This window comes from Bombus affinis, chromosome 7 (genome assembly GCF_024516045.1).
Source record: "Bombus affinis isolate iyBomAffi1 chromosome 7, iyBomAffi1.2, whole genome shotgun sequence".
NCBI classification, from domain to species: Eukaryota; Metazoa; Arthropoda; class Insecta; order Hymenoptera; family Apidae; genus Bombus; species Bombus affinis.
The window spans coordinates 5,746,686-5,764,986 of NC_066350.1; the positions used below are offsets into that span (position 1 = coordinate 5,746,686).

Genomic DNA, 18,301 nt, shown 5'->3' on the forward strand with positions numbered 1-18,301 from the left:
GCGAAACCAAACGTAAGAGAAGTGTAAAACATCGATGGAGGAAATTCGATTATTTGCATATGACGAATGGAAACAAGTCTATTGAAACTATCGAGAATGCTCGTCAATCTTCCGTTCGAGACGTTCGACTTGTTACGTATTACACCGAAACTCTATCCCAGTGCAGAAACGCGCGATCGTGTCGAATTTCGACGTCTGTCGGTTCGCGTGACCCAACCCAACGTATATATTCTTTTCTTCTTTTTTTTTCTCGATCAGACCATCCATTTAGGCTTTTATCGGCGATCGAGGTAAATTAAAATGCTCCGGTGCTTGTTCGACTTGATGTCAGGGCCTGTCTTTGTTCCGCTGTCGTATCTCGTTCCTGATTCCGAGGGTAGATGCGTCTATGCCGAAGAAATCGGCGTTTCCTTCGTCGAGGATGACACCGGCGATATTGGAACGCGGAAAATTAATTAAAAGGGAGTCAGAACAGGCTGAAGGCACACTGAAAGTGGTGAAAAGGAAGCGGGGCAATTTATCTTGAGGGACAGAGAATGGAAAGGGTGGCTGGCAAACGTTCGATAAATTCGTATTAACGAAAGATATGGAAGGAAATGTCTGAATCTTTCATGTCCAGAGACTGACGAATGTCGATCTGCGAAAGATTGATAAAATTATGCTTTCGTCCTTATTACGCCTAAGGATATCATGGTACGCACGACAACTAGAGAATTTAGGCTATCTCACGATATAGCAATTGACAACAGTTACAAAGCAAAACGAGTTTTCGTTAATATCGTTTAATGCTGATTATTAAATCACTTCCTGACTTGTCACACTTATACATTGATTCGTCAACGTCAATTGCTTGACCGTAAAAAGATATGACACCTAAATCAAATCGCTTCGTATTTTCAAGCTCAATGGCAAATTTAAAGCACATCTTTCTCCACCAAACAACGCAACGTTTTAACCATAATGGTCCGCTTAGTACTATCATTTCTTTCCTCGCTGCGAGTGATTACACACTTCCTCTAGTCATTTCTTTCGCGCTACTTTTTATCACCATCATTCAATTCGTTTTCTTTCTATCTCCGGCTATTACGACACACGCCGACTATTCCTAAGGCGAATCCCATTTCCGCGGTCGAGAACGAGAACTTTAATTATCGTGGCCTTTGTATTCGTGCGCGATGTTATAAAAGGGCGAAACGGTTGCATTCGTAAGGGCTGACTACCGTCATTTGTCGCGAAGCGCGTTCTATGCTTTCAAACTTCTTGTTACCGATATCGCCGAATATTTCACGATGCTGCAGAACCCTCGAATCGTTTGGCAAATTATAAAAACAAATTTCGTCGGATTCCATTGTTAAAAAAGTATATATATATAATTAATATTTTCTTCTTGGCAATAAGAAAATATTTCTTGGCAATAACAAAAATTTAAATTTTATTTTGCAAATTAGTATTGTACCAGTTTCTTATGACAATTTACAACATTTTTATACAGTACATTATATTTATATTTTGTACATTACATACTGCAAATTTCATGCATATACGCTTACAAAGAGTAAAGTAAAATACATAAATGAAACGATACGTTAAAGATGTATAGTTATAACTGATTGAAAATACCTTTGTTACTACAATTTTTAAGTTGATTACATAATATTAACCAAGAGTACAATGTATGCAATATTTGAGTGAATTTTGTATATCACTCAGAATTTGTATCAATTTTTTATGAAGGAGTGCACCGTTTTATTAAAGTCACTTAAAATATTCTCGATTAAGCTGTTCAATTGTAAAATGCGACTATGACATCCTTCAGAAAATCCACTAATTTCTGATTAATTACCCATTATAATACCTTAAATGTGCGAATGCCTGTGGAAAGTGTACAAAAGGAATGCAATCGAATGCTCGACCCTTTCACTCGATCCCTTTTTCAATCGTCCCTTTTCAAGCATAATACATAATCATCAAAGATACTCAGAAATCCTTTCATCCTAACGAACATTCTCGTACAACTTGTGTTTAAGTTGGATGTTCGAAATTGAACGATTTACGTTAAAAGTTTCCATTTTGCCAACAAATTAATATCCTGGCGAACTCTATTAACCAATAAAAGAGAATTATTTGAAGACAAGGCGACTCGACATCGCAGGCCGCTGTTCTCGTAACATGAGAATAAATTCCACCACTCGTTTCTCTCCGATATTCTTTTCTCTTTTGATCCTTTACGCTTCTCTGTTCCCTACGTCCTTTCTGTTTCCAGTTGTTCTTTGTTTGTTTCCATACATGAACGACCGCGATTCCCGTTTTCTTATTTCCGTGAAACCGGTAATTGCCTGGTTTTGTGTCTCTCTCAGATGAAATAACAACGAGATACGGTTTTCAAGCTCATTATCGTTTCGAACTTGACTTTGCAATTATTATAATTATTCTTTAACGCCCACTCATTCACGGTATCAGCCAATACATTATGACGTTAAGCGATACCCAACATATTATGTCAGTGTCATCATATTATGGCAATCAATATTGGATCATTTGTTAGGAGACCTACGTTCACTTTCTTGAATCGAAATTTTCTTTAAAAGAAAAAATACGTTGCACTTCTCTTTATGTGAAATACTTTCCTTGATCTTCCGTGTTTTTTATCGTGTATTTATAACAACAAGAGACGCATTTGTATACATTGTAAACACGAATTTAATAACAGAATCGTTTACGACGAGTCATTGGAGCCATGTTTTTCCTACAATGTACAAATCTCGAGTCAAGAGTGCTTGTATTTCCAGCAACGCCATTTGAATAGGAAAAATTAATTTGAGATAAAAGCACGTATATCAATAACGTTCCAATTGTATTGAAATGCTTCTCTTCTATATTTTTGTTTAACCTGGAAACTGTGCAAACTCGAATTATCGTAACAGAAACTATTATCGATATATCGCGAAACGAGAAATTGAATTGAAATATATTATTTTCGCGGTATAAACTGGAGAAAAAAATATTTTCTACGGATATATCAAACAACGAAAATTACTAATAAATAATTTGCAATTTTACGCGTAAATGAATTATACAGCTACAATGTGCATGTAATGACGTGATGTAAGCGCGTGCAAGCAAACGCTCAAGAATGGTGAGAGGATGAAACGAGCGATGAAATACGATGGGAAAGTCTGTCAACTCCAGAATGTAAACGTATCTCTATGTACACAGAAACAGGGATAAATTGCGAGCACTATGGGTGGACATAACTCCGAAAATAAGTCTGTTATATAAAAATAAGAATTTGTGAAAACGTTTGTTTTATCCATTGGTAGGTTCGAAAGGTTGCATTAAGTCTTATTTATTGGTTTCGATCAAGAACATCGCATATCGTGGGTAGATCTGAAATTTTAAATGTAGTATCGATTATTTAGTTTGTTAAATGAAATCAACGATAACATATTAGAACGATATACACATCAGTATGACTAACTTTCTTATTATAAAATTAATTATGAGAAGGGTAAGGCTACATAAGAATTATGACATCACAACATCTTAATTCTTCGTGTGCAACCTTGTTTTTGCCGACGTAAAAAGTCGTTTAAGTTTATCATCACTTTATTTTAGATTTTGTGTGTTTCAAAAACATCTTGAACACCCAAAACTCTTGAATACTGTTCCATGCCTGTAGAATATTATCCAATAGATTTTATTGCTACATGTTACTTTAATTTTGTTAAACAAAGCAAAAGTTCAACAAAAATCTGGAGAAAATAAAAAAATTACTTAAAATCGAGCAAATGAAGTTTTAGACCTAAATAACGTTTCCATTTATGCACATATTTATATTAGTTACAACAAAAACGTCAGCTATTTATAGTTATATTAACTTTGAACTTACATTCTCAGAAATAGAAAATGTAAAATTATTGTGCAGAAGAAATTCGCGGGTTTTGTTCAACAGCTAACACTTGCTATTGCCAGTAATACAAAGAGAAAATACGAAATCTGAATATGGAAATAATAGCAGACCTTTAATTTAAAGTTAGGTAAGAAAGAATATGCAGTTAAGGAAAATATTTTTCATATTACATTTAACACTTTGTCAATTCGTGTTTCTTTAATTTACTTTCATACAATTATAATTAACAGTTACAATGAAGATTTGTAAATAATTATCGTTATAATAGGGAAATATTAATTTCGTTATTTTTACTTATCTATTAGAATATTATCATATGGTTTAATTAACATATTCTACGTCATTATTATACATATGTACGTGTCCTTTTTCTTTTTTTTTCAACTAAAATATTGCATGTAACAAATCACACATTGGCAAAATCGCTTTCGCTAGGAATGTAATTAGAACGAACAATCTATATTTGTTATAGAATGTCGTACGTGTAAATTCACAGAAACTAATTTAATATTAAAACTAACAAATCAATACCTATATTATATTAATAAATCCTGCAACAGTTAAAAAAATGCACTGCAGGGTATAACATTATTAAATACTCATTAACAAGTAATAAATTGTAATAATATAAATAAACCATCAAATATCAAATTAAGAATATATAACTAAATATATTAAGCTTGTAAACGTTAGAAATATCCATTGCAATATAAATAGCTTGCATTTTAATTACTATTGATTGAATAAATATTCAACTTTCCTTTCTAAATAATGAGACTCAATTTGCATTTAAAACAAGCTTCTATAAAATACCATACGGATTACATGCACTCACGCCAAAATTTGTTTACAAACGCCTGTAAGCATAAATAAATAGCAATCGACGAGACAAAGGCAAAGAGCATATCAGTAAACAGACCATCTCTGTTACCTGTGATATGTGAAAAAGTATGTGCAAGCATTTGTTACCTTACTAGTCACGTTCGAACGATTTCATGTCGGTTGTCGCTAAGAACACTTCACGCTCGTTTTCTTCCTTTCGTTTTCACGTGCTCTCCTTCCGGTTTTTCCGCCTCACGAAAACATGACATTTATATTTTACACGTAACGTCGGCCTTGTGTCCTAACGTGATCTCGTTAGTACGACCATCGATGCCGAAAGAATTGCTCCCCTATTTTTGCGATTTATCTGTCGTTTCTTTTGTTTTCCACGGTTGATTGATTCGCGTGTCGAAACGTTTATTGTAATTCTCTTGATTTTCCTGAATTCGCATCCAATGGGATTTTAGCGGTTCTTTAATAATACGCGGACGAGATTGAGGGATTAAAAGAAATTTGAAAAATTAAAAGGAAAAATGTGTTAGCGTGATATATTATAAAATGAAATAATCTGAGAGGAATTGCTGTTTTTTGGGAAATGGATTTATTTCCTAATTTTAAGTTTTCAGGCCCTAATATGTATATTAAATAAGAATTGGATTTTAATACTTTTTCAATAATATTTAAATCGTTTTAGCCATTTTCCTCGAAGAATAAGATCGAAATTTACATGGAATGGATTGATTGGAAGTTTTAGGAACTACTCTACTTCGTAATAAAATAATTGAATTAAAGCGTAATATATCTCAATTTATATATCTCTTTATATATCTCAATTTAATATATCTCTAATATATATTTAAGCGTAATATATCTCAATTTTGTAAAGCAGTAGTTTAATATATGAAAATATGTATATATATATTAAAACAATTAATGTTTAAACCTTTGAATTAATGTTCAAACATTCAATGAAATTATTATTCGTTAACAACCTACTGCAACGCAATAATTTCATTTCAATGACAAGCATGAAGTTTCAAATCATCCGAGCTTGTACGATTGATTTTATTAATAGATGAAATTTAATTAAAATACAAAGACTAATAATCTGAACAGTTATTTTATTCCATTACGTAAAGGCTGATACCGTGTGGGTGAATTTGCGAAAGATGTGTCTCTGTAACGTTAAAAATATCTTTGCAACTGGTATCGAAATCGAACGAAAACGAATCCAGGCTTTACCAGACGATTGACGGTTTATTTACTGTTGCGGCAACTTTTATTTCTATTTTCAAAGATTCAACTGTCGTTTTACTCACCCTCTTTTGTCTCTTTTCCAGTTACGTGGCTATATATTTTCTACACATTGTCCTGCACAATGTACTCCCATACCTCACTGTTATATTTCAATCACTTGGTATATTCGTATATCTATCAACCAACATGTCACTAACATATGATATTTTTACACGAACAAATATACAAGCGCTGTCACACACTCGTTACTTATACAAAAGTACAACTTTTTAATGCAAATTTTCTGTAACAACTGTATTTACTGTAAATATACATAAAACGTTGAAATTAATTGTTAGAGATATTAAAGTTTGTATCAGTTTTATATGTAGAAATTAATACATTGTGTAATTTATTTTAAAAAATACGACATTTGTTCGGACGAGTCTTTTCAGAATGATATTTAAACGTAGAAAGGTAAAGGTTGAAAGTGGACTAGAAAGTAAAAATACGGAAAATTAAAAGTACGATAAAGTGACAACGAAGGAACAAACAAACAGAATAGGAGGCATTGGTTTATTAAACTACGTGTAATAATAGTTTTAAAAAAAGACGTGAATTTGACAAATTCATATGTGTATAGAAATATTAATATGTATAAGTATTGGTACTATGCAACATGGCCTAAAAATATATTTTGTATTCCTATTCCTAAAATCTATATATTATTTCATTAATTTACAATGAAATCGGAATTTCACTAGAGTTAGTTTGAAAAATATTCGATTAAATTTCTTATTTAAATATACCTGCGTCATATTTACGAATGCACGGCAATTCATTACAAAATACATTAATAATCGATAATAATAAAAACTTGGAAACTATAATTTTTGTTTCTCTTACAATTTCAATTAAAACTCAAAATAATTAACTTTATGAGAAACAATCTTTTGAACGGGCATATAATTTAGCTTTCGTATAAAAATTCTGAAAAATTTACAGGAGATATTTTTATCATGGACACTTCTATTACGACGTTATATTTTTATGATAAAATAATGCGAGAATATATTGGCGAAGACAAATGTAGTTGTTCTTTCCTCATCAATAAATCGGAAGTTACGCTGGGAATGTTCTGTGATGCGACGAATTTTTAATTAACTAGGACATGTATATGTATGCATACACGCTCGGTACACTTCAATTGCAGTGCATTACGGTGCAATCATGTAACCACGCCCATTGTGAACTTCGAATCTAGCTGGCCATTGTAACGATGCGCCACGTAGGTCATAATTCACCCCTTGGTTAACGTACAGTTAAGAAAACCATCCTAATTATTCGCCATGTATAATGAGCAGGCGGCCGTTGTAACCGGTAGTTGGCTACACGAGAACCAGTAGTCTTTTATACAATTTATAGACAGTCAAGTGAAAAATTTATGGAATTTGAAATTGTATGAACAATCGACTGGCAGAAATACGAGTTAGAGAATAATGATATGAAATTTACCGAAATTAATTTCGCACGAGCTTTCGTGTTCGAATTTGTTTGGAAATTTTATTGCGCAATCGATACCAAGCAACGGAGGGAAAAGGAAAATTAAAAGACCAAGAAGCGAACAATTATGGACGAATAGAGGGTAAAATAATTGTATATTTGAAGAAAGAAAGTGTTTGCTTTCTTTTGCCATGAATTTCTCTTGCTCCGGATTTTGCATTTTTTTTTTCTTTTAGTTTAAACATAGAAGAAGAATTAGTGACATTGACTCTGATAGACCCGCGATTATTCTCTATTCGCGTGAAAGAAACTGAAAGAGCCTGAAAGGGTGCTTAACTTTATTTTAAATAGGCCTACATCATTCTCTTACGTACTTGTAGTCTTCGGCGAAGCAGCTTCCCTCTTGCTTAACAAAAATAATTGAATTATTCCATCGAACGGTCAATACGCGACACGGTATAGTGAGATACGCGACGCAAGAAGACAGGCGAACCTCCATCAGCGTTCACCAGTAACTTTTGATTAAAACTAATTGATGTTAATGAAACGCAGTGAACGCGTCACGCGTATGTTCCTAATTTTCTTCGTTAATTCCGGTCAGTGTACACATCGATCAGATTCCGTTAGCTTCAGGAGATCTTGTCACCTGTTACATTCGATGAAATGACATACCTACGCGTCGACCATTTCGTTTTTACGATATAAAATTAGAATTCAACCTAGACAAGCGACTTGAACTCAAATTATTCAGTTCCTTGTTAAATTGTAAAATATTTGTATTCTTACGATTACGGATTTCTTTTAGATATATTTATTCATAGTTTTCGGAAATTGATAAACTTTCGATTCTCGGTCTCGAACAGATACTATCGTTGTCCCAGTATGAAACCTTTGAAAGTTTTAGAATAAAATTATTCTCCGGAGTTACTTTGCTGTTCGAAGTTTTCTATTATGGAACTGGTGCGATTAATCTACTTTTCATTCTTTCTTTTGTCTCCGCCTTTTTTGAATATTCACAGTAACAGGAACGAATTGGCGCTTTCGGTTTCCAGAAACTGCGGCTTTCACGATTAAAAAAGGCCTACATTATTCTCGTGATATCGACCAATTTTTTCCAACAACCGAGAAAGATTACTGCACAATTAAAAGGGAACAATGAGGGTGCAATAACAGAAACTCGTAAAGGAGATTAAATGGCTCTCTGTTTTTGCTCGTGTGAAATTTAGTAGCGAGTAACTTACTCAGAGGAGAACAATAACACTAAATTCTTTATTAGTTGTTTGCACTGTGGATACAATTTTGTTACGTATTTGGCCTGTCTACTTATCTTCCTTTGATTTGAAACGTTAAGACAATCTTTTGCGTACTTCAATAATAACAGTCAAAAATAATAACAACTTCAAGGTAATAATTATTAATAAATCTTCGTTGTTATACATTATAACACACACTGGTTAAAATATGTACGATTCGATACATTAATAGATTATTCCTCAGTAAACATTTATTCAGCTATTTTTATAGTGATATCTAAGAAAGCAGTTTGTCGCTTAAAACACTTTCGATGTTTGAAAATTTGGATCGGTCAAAAATGGGAAATAAACGATAGAACAGACAAACCTGATTTTACGCGAATTAGTTTTGTTTCTTTTTAATTTGCAACGGATTACCAGGCGATTGCAAATTGTTCCAACTTAATTTATTTGTTTCACGGTTTGTAACGAGCGTTTTCACATTCAACGTTTTCAACAGCAAACCGATTTGCCCCTCGAAATTTATAAATTAGCGAGTAAAAGAGAAATAGATTGTAATTTAACCATGTGTATGCTGAGATAACATGATAAACTAAAATTAAATTCCCGACGAAAGATATACAAAATTAATTAGGAAGATACATAGTAAGGAAATTAATTTCTCCTTAAATAACTATTAATATATATATGCTCAATATCCCCGATAACGATAAGAAAGAGAATTATAACTAGAAAATCATGTATCGTTTTAACCAGACAACTTTGCTTGCTTCTGAAATCCATCCCATTGATACAAAGTACTTACATGCTTCACATTTAACGAAATATCCTTAACCGCAAGTGCTGTCGGTGAAATAATGCCGCTTTAAGTTTCATTAAAATTCTATCTCGCTAAAGAATTCCGCCCGCTGGCAACTATTTGCGCAAGACGTCGAACGACAATGAATTTGACACCAAATACAAACTCGAAGCGAAGCATCGCAGTTAAAAGGGGTCGGGCTACCGTAACATCTTTTAAAAGAGGGGGAAAAAGTAAAATAAAAGAGAAAACCGGAAAAAAATTGAATTTTTTTTTTTGCTGTACCTCGTCGCACTTGTCCCATTTTTCAGATTCTATAATGAGGAAAGAAAGACGACGTTGTCTCGCCGGGGAGAAAGGAGCTGTCGCTTCGAATCTTCGACGAGCAGCGAGCTAGAAGTAATCGACGCAAGAATCGCGTCTCATCTTCGTTAATTATAATCACGTTCTTGGCCGATAAACGCGCGAAGTCCTTCTCCTCGAAATTACTGTTCTCCTGAGCGGATACAATCTCGCTTAGTTGACAGGCTGTTCGGTTCGTTGCTTAAAACTTTAACTTTTAACGTTTCTCTAGTTACTTAAACGATTCGACTGCTAACGTCAGAGGTATAATTTATTTCTATCGCGTTTCGAAAGTCCATATAGATAATAACATTGTTAAATGTTATCGTTTCCTTCGGCAGTGACTACGTTCGTAAAATCGAATGATTTATTTTTGCCCGGTTTGCTTTCGGTTCTTTGACGACCACATCGGTATACCTCTTATAGTACGCGTTTAACCCGTTAACGATGTACTGGTGGTACGTGTCCCATAGTTTGCCTTTGATTCATCCATGAAACTCTAGTACGTTCCTGGCAATTTACACTGATTCATTGGCAACGTGCCGACGCATTTCTGGCTGAGCTAAACGCGAGAAAAAATCACGTCGTTAAAATATTGAATGGGGATGACGCTTAAATGACGCACAGCTGGTTTTGTCAAATTCACGTTAGATACTTTACGAGGTAGTAATTAAGGGCAGTTCCGACTGTGTAATCTGGGAATTGATTAAACAATTTCGTACTCTCGTTGATGCCAATATCTTTGATTAATCATCCATTGAAACTGGTATTTGAAATTCTCTTGTTTACGCGAAAAGTTATTACGTATAGCCCTCTAACGATAAGACCCCATCAGGTTAAATTCCAACGCCAGTAACTAGTACGATTTCTGGAATGTCGTATTTTTCCTATCTTTACGGTAGAAAAAAGGGTCGCGCTGTTAAACGCGTGTCAGACAAAGACACGCTGTCTGGAACATCGTCGACTGGCAAGATTTTTGCAAGTTTTTATCCCAGATAAAAGACCGCCTCTAGTCTTGCCCTACGACTTCACTCGTAAACTTTTACTCGTCGTTAAACAACCACGCACACACACACACGCACATACACACACACACACACACGCGCGCAAAATAAACACGCACAACTCAGTAGCATATTCGCGGTGACGTTCGGCATAGGAAAAGATCGTTTCTCTTTCTCTTTAATTAATTTCAAAGCTACTCGCATCACTTACCGCAATAGTTCTGACGATCTTTGCTCACTTGCATGACGTCGTGCCGTATTACTTATTATTATTACTATTATTATTATTATTATTAATATTATTATTATTAACATTATTACTATTCTATTCTTTTCTTATCGTTATATTATTGTTAGTGTTATTCTTATTAATGCGAAACACTTAGCATATGAAAGAAGACACACCTAGATTCGCTATGTTTTTTCTTGTTGTTGGTATACGAACGTCCACGAATCTTTCTTGTGTCGAAGTTGTCTGATGGTCTGATATCGATTTTGTGTATCTGGCGAGCTTTTCTCTACTTTCTTATCGTCTCTTTAGTTCATCTCTCGGTCTGCTGCTGCATAATGATTGTCAATAATGAAATATCGAATATTCAGTAATACTTCTGTATTATGTCCATCTACCTTTCTTTCGCTCTAATACTTCTCTCTTTTTCCTTTTGCTCCCTTCTTTTCTATCTTTTTCGCTCTACCTTTATTTCTTATACCAGCTCTTTCTCTCTTCCTTCTTCGGCAGCCATCTTTCTCTATCTCTGTTCTCTATTTTTGTTCCGTTTACTCGCTCGCTCTATCTCTCGCGCGCGCCACTTATTTATTCTGATTTTGGTTTCGTCTATGCAAGCTGCTGGCTCATTGGGTTTTCTGAAAGTGCCTGTAATACTCGGACATTGCCTGTAACACTATATGCTTTCCACATCTACGTTAAGTATACACGTGTAATGTCTGTTGATTGATGTTGGTATGTTTCGTACAAGCGATATAGTAATATATAATATTATATACATATATATATATTTACACATATAATTATAAATATTATATATAACAGCTGATTTATATTGGTTACGTATAACTGTGTTCATTATATATAATTAACATAATACTTCAATTATGTATACAAAATATTTAATGGTTTGTTAGGTCGATAACGAGCATCGTGCACGGTATTGCGACACACTTTTATGGGAAAGTATTTTCCAACATATTCACAGTACATTCATTCAATGCACGTTTATAATATTATAATAATAAAAAGAAACAATAGAATAGATCGTTTGATAAACGATTAATTTAATACGATCTATCGTAAATCTATGCGATCTTACGATCTATGGCAATTGGAAAACGTACATACCGAATGCATTGTAACGTTGATGTAACGTGGTAGTACTATTTAGATCAAACTAATTGTAAGTAAGAAAAATTCAATAGATTCTGTTGACTAAATGCGCTAACAGAATGCAGTAACGAATTATATCGAAACTGAGATTCGAGTACGTATCCCTTTATTTTCATTGCGTGACCTGGCCCTCGTAATTATTTCGTTCGTTCCGTTCTCTATTAATTATCGAATTGAAAAATAAAGTCCCTTGCACTGACAAACATCTTTCGTAGCGATGATAAAGTGAATTCGAAGGAATCGTTATGTTCGAGAAAGAAATGAAGATATTTTGCAAATACATATTAAAATATCCCTTTATGGAATCTTAGACGCCTGAAATTCGTTTAAATAAAATTAAATCTTCTTACTATAACGCTAAACTGACAATAAAAAAACGCACACGTAAGAACAATCGATTTTGCAAATGTATAATAATATATATAACATTGCCTCTGCTCCTAAAATCCTCCTCGAATAGATTTCTCCCACAACTACAATTCTAACGAGGTTTCATTGATCATTCGGTATCATCGCCATTCTTTCGACGATCTTTCACTCTTCGAAGGAAATCGCGGAATGGTCACGAAAGTTTCAACTTTACGACCACCACGATAATAATTACGAGGCCCAGCCGCAATTACGCAGGCGCATTAATTCAAGCTTTATAGACCGTATCTGTCTTTCTTCGTGCCGGCAGCGACATTTAGTGCAATATGCCGTGGCGCCTGCCAGAATTACCAGCGCAGGTAAATGAAATTGGCTCGAGCGTTTCCTCTTCTCTCTCTCTCTCTCTCTCTCTCTCTCTCTCTCTCTCTCTCTCTCTCTCTTTCTCTCGCCCTCTATCTGTCCTCCACAGCTCATCCGCCATCGTTCCTCGATCTTCCAGTTTCACCCTCGATCGCTTTTAATTTCTCTGTCTCTATCTTCTTCATTTTCCATCGCTACACTTTCACTATGGTTCCAGAAGTTAACGAGAACTTGGAGAATTTTATGTAAGGGCGCGATCAGATACTTAGAGGGTGATACTTTATGAAACGATAGACCAAACGGATGGAGTAAAGTCTTTGTGCACGGAATTGTACTTTCCAACTGCAATTTAGTAGCAATCCTTTATACGCAGAAACTTTTATTAAAAGTAAAAGATACATAAAAAGACTGAGGGGAAATATATACCTCATTAATACGAGTAGAATCGTTGCTAGCGTACACTTCCATGTTTAGAAACCTCGACCCTTCGTATCGTATTTTTATTGTTATAACATTCAGTCGTATTGGACAACTACATATTCTCAAATTATTAGTACCATCCGATATAACTCGAATCATTCTAACAAGTTTTCTCTATTCTAATCTTTCCACCATTTTCAACCCATCCTTTTCTCCTCAATTTTACCATTCTACGTCCTATGCGAAATCACACACGTTTTCCCTCTTCGCTTTACGTCCGCTCACCGGCTATCGTTTCTCCTCTTTTAATTTCATTATCATCTTTCCTCCCTCGTCGTTCTACTCCTTTGGTTACCAGTCCGTAATCCAGCAGCCACCTCCGCCTACTTATCTACGCTGACGTTTCTGCATTTCTGCATTTCTCTCCCGTGGCATTCGCCCCTCGTTTTTTCATTTAATCATAATCCCTTCTTTGCCACCCCTCTGCGAGTTTCTCCGGTCCTCGAGCGTTCGCGATCTATTTACCCCTGTCATTCTCTGGTGCGCGCGAGCTCTTTGAAAGCGTCCCCTCGGCCCATCGAGTTTCTTGCCTGTTCCCCTGCTAAGCCGCTATCAGCTCGCGTCTTCACCCTTCGTCATCTTAACTCCGTTACCTGCTGCTTTTCCCTGTTTACGCGCCATTTCTCTTTATCTCGACTGGCGCGCCGTATCCGCCGATAACCGGCCCTTCTTCACCCTTTCATTCTCCACCACTTTTCTGCATAAAGAAGGAACGTGCCGACCTGATAACGAGCGACCGTGAAGAGAGCGGAGGTAAGACGGCGAATGCCTGCTAAAATTGACAGTTTTAACGAGCGGATGTCAGTTTGCCACGTTTATGGCTCGCCACGGAACCTCGTGCCACTTGGCAAAGTGTCACAGAACGAAGAGTAGCGGGAATTGTATAGATCAGACTCACGATTTCGTTGCTTTCGGTAAAATCGATCTGTAGGTAGAATGTTCGTTAAATTGTTAGACTGTGGATGTTTATATTATTCGGAATACAATTAAGAAAATGGAACCTAGTCGGAGATTTGTTGCTACCAAACTTTATTAAAATTCTTAGCTAATACTTCACGTTATAATTTATACGTCTTTGCACGTTATGTGCATCTTTGAATTTTCAGATTTTCTATAAATGGATAAACATCTGCAGTTTAATTGAACGTATATTACCGATGCTACACTTACTTTGAACAAGTTTTCTTTTATGTAAAATATTCGGAAGATGTAACTTTAATGTAGATTTTTCAAAATATACTTTTATTCAAATATTCATAAAATCGGATCAATAAATTTGTGATAATTATTTGAAATATAGAAAGAGAAAGTTATGTTGAGAAACGTATATATGTTCGACATATCCATTAAAATATTTGAATATAATAATACATAGAGAGTTCTAACGAGCATGTGCTCCAAACTTTCGTTTTATTATAATGTCGACTATAATTAGTACTTTACTTTCATGCTTTAAATTTGTCGAAAATGAGAATTATCGTGAACCGTCGCTGGTATCGTACAAGTTCGTAAAGTTGATTTACTTCGCTTTAACGTATATTAAAATTCATAGAATAGTAGCGAGAGAGTTTGACAGAATAGTTTTCATATGAAAGAAAATAGATGAAAAGTTTTTGTAAGCACATTATGCAATACCTACTTAAATTTACATGTGACTTTCCCAGTAAGTTCGTAGACAAAATTGTAAGAAAGCAGCATGAGGGTGCGTCCTACTCGTCAAAAACTATGTTCGTGAACATTGTTCGTAAAATTTTCGATAAACATTTTATAGTCATTCTACGATGTTGTCGTGAATATTGCTTGTAACAAATTCACGAGTAGCAGTCGAGGTTCACAAACATATTTCACGTACCTACTTCATCGTGTTTGCAGGAACTTTGGTGTAGACGCTTCCGAGAGCTATGTATGTATGTGCATTTGGAACAACGTTTACGAACATTAGATATGTAAACAGATGAGAACGACGATTTGTTTGCGTCAGTGAGGACGCACCTTAAGGTTACATACGTAAAGCGGAGTGGCTGTTCTATGGACTTTATAAATAAATTAAGAGCTAGACCGAATAGAAGCTATAATAACAAGGCCACAAATTAGTTTACCCTATATTCAACGTTTTAGCGATTTTAATTTCCAACTCTATTGGAAATAACTGTACTTATTCAATGTGCATCAAAGGCACATTTTGATCTAAAACGAAAGGTAACATAGCGATTCACTACGTTATTCTTACTGACAAGGAAAGGAAAATATAACGTCTACGAAATTATTGGATAAATATCGCACAGCATCTAAACTCCCTGTATATCACCAACCGCTTGTAAATCCTTGACGATGCAAGTCCAACATCCTGTCGGGAAAACTGGTTCATCGAGTTCTACGAAGGAAGATCACGTGTGTTCTCACGCAGCGAACGAGAGGCTCGGGCGGAAGCCGCGTGTTTTTCCCTCGCGACTTCGTGTCTCGCGCACAAAAGGAGAAAGTGCCAGGATAGATTAAACGAACGCAAAAACATACACGTACATATGTACCTAAGTATCGTGGAAATACGTGGACCAGAAGATCACGAAAGGAGAAAGAGTCAGATGGCAATAGCAATCGAGCTGGAATTCTTTAAATAGAATAGTAACGACAAGTCGAGTCGACAACGGCTATCGATATCGTAAAAAGAATCGCGTGATCTGGACCAGATATTTGTTGTTTCCACGTTTCCTCTCGGGGAACGTTTAGGCACGCAGACATCCAATTCTTGCCTCCTATCGACATTCGCGTCAGACGTTTTCCAAAAATACGAGAGGAAAAGGATTTGAATTGTCGATGGACTGAAAAGCTGACAATATGAGGACGTGACTGTCATAGAACGGTAAATCCGATAATATCGTGCTTTGTGTCGATATTAACCCTTTTACAGTGCCTGTCTTTAATAGAGATTGGAAGTCAGGAACTTGAAAGTGATAAGTTAAAAGGATTCGCGTCGAACATTTCGTTATGGCTGCAACTGTATGTATGTTTTAGCGTTTGGAAAATGTGTGACGTATATAGATAACGATCGATGTTAAAGAAATTGGAGAAGGTACAAGATACGTAACAGGTTCGACTAACGTAATAACTCTTCTTATATACCAGGAGTTACCGGATTCGAAAAGTAAGCACATTTAACAGTCATAATTGTAATCGATATTTAAAAAGGATAGAATCGAATTCAATATTCGGTGTACATTCAAACTTAATCCAAATTGGAATCGAGTTATCATAATTCACAATTTCGATCAACGTATCAGAGACTAGAAAAGCTCAAAGAGACGAAAGAACTTCCACTCGATAAAGAGTTAATAGCGCAAAAGCATACGTCTCTGACAAATTCGTTTCCAACGTACGGATAATCGTTCTTACCAACAAGACGTCTGCCACGATCAGATACGGAGAAGAACACCTAACTAAAAGCGTTACGGCAATTGAAAAGATGTAACCGCGAAATGAAATTTGCCCGTCATCGAGCGCACAAAGACGGAAAGTGGAAGGTTCATTTTTTCGATTTCCTGCTGTCCATTCAATGCGTATGATATACGAATTCAGAGGAATCTGGTCGACGACTGGTCCGAGACTTTTCGAAAACGAGCAGCTTTCGAATACACGTACGTTCGTCGACCAACAGCCTAACTGGTAGATCGTGAATAGATTTGGGGCACGATCCCTTTGATCCTCGCGAAATTTCGTTATTCCATTGTGAAATTGCATGAGAGATACGCGGGCGCGAACCGTGTGCGATAAAGCTTAGTTTGCAAACGATCAGATACGATCGTCGTGTTCTTGAATCGCGTACGGCCGAATCAAAGTCGAAACGAGAAATCTGTCTGTCTTCGAGTAACCGAAAAAATGTCTTTTCTTTTTTTTTCAGAGATCTAGACAGTCCATTGCTACGTTAAACTGATTCTCTAATAATTTTTTTTCTTTAATCTGTTTGTTTCGTTGTGGCGCAGATGACGTGCACGACGTTGCTTCGTTCGCGGCGATCGCGAGACTGTTGACGAAAATCGATCGGTACGACGCGATGCGACGCTTTGAAAATTCGAACAACCGAAATCGAATCTATTATAGAATACTTGGTAATCGCGCAGAATAAGATACACCTGGTTGTTTTCGATGATCTCGTGATATGTCGTAACTTACGTTGGATGGTACCGAATATATCCTCTATAACCTTCGATTTTTTTATACAGAATTGTGTTTCCGGATTGTAGATGATGAATTTGTTGGATGCATACAGTGGTGAGAATACATGTATGTGTGCATAAATGAGAAAATCTTTGTTTTCAATTTAATCGATCTTATTGCTAGCGATTGTATTTTTATTTATTTCTGGAACATATTGTTAAAAAGTATAATTTCCATACTCGCGAATAATTATAATAATCGTATGTTTGCATTTGATGCGGGCAATTTATTGTCAAGAGCTTTGCATGATTAGAAACTTTTGTATTTGAATTTGACTTAGCAATGAATCTCGTAGCATAGCAAATATCTAATATTAAGCGATCCTATATTTTACTCTTCAACTATTTTCATATATTTAGAAAATATGTTATGCGCTATTCCGTATTATTTTTTCGAACGTATAAATCATATTTTCTCATAACGTATAATATCGTAATATTTCGTACGTATACCCTCGCCACTGTATATTGGAATTAATTGCATTTCTATTATCATGGATTATGATTCATAACAAAGCAAACGCTGAACTAATGCTTAATTATTGAACGTGTTTCTGCCACTTTCTAACTTTCGATCCTTACTTTACTATACCATTAACGATAAGCGTTG

At 35.4% G+C, this 18,301-nt stretch overlaps 1 protein-coding gene and 1 long non-coding RNA gene across 5 annotated transcripts in view; one reads left to right on the forward strand and one right to left on the reverse strand.

Moving 5' to 3' along the window:
- Positions 1–18,301, forward strand: part of LOC126918695 (neuronal acetylcholine receptor subunit alpha-7) — a 274,945-nt gene that overhangs the window by 213,001 nt on the left and 43,643 nt on the right. The gene's annotated exons all lie outside the window — the stretch shown is intronic.
- LOC126918698 (uncharacterized) overlaps positions 1–18,301 on the reverse strand; it is a 208,334-nt gene that overhangs the window by 185,639 nt on the left and 4,394 nt on the right. The window lies entirely within an intron of this gene.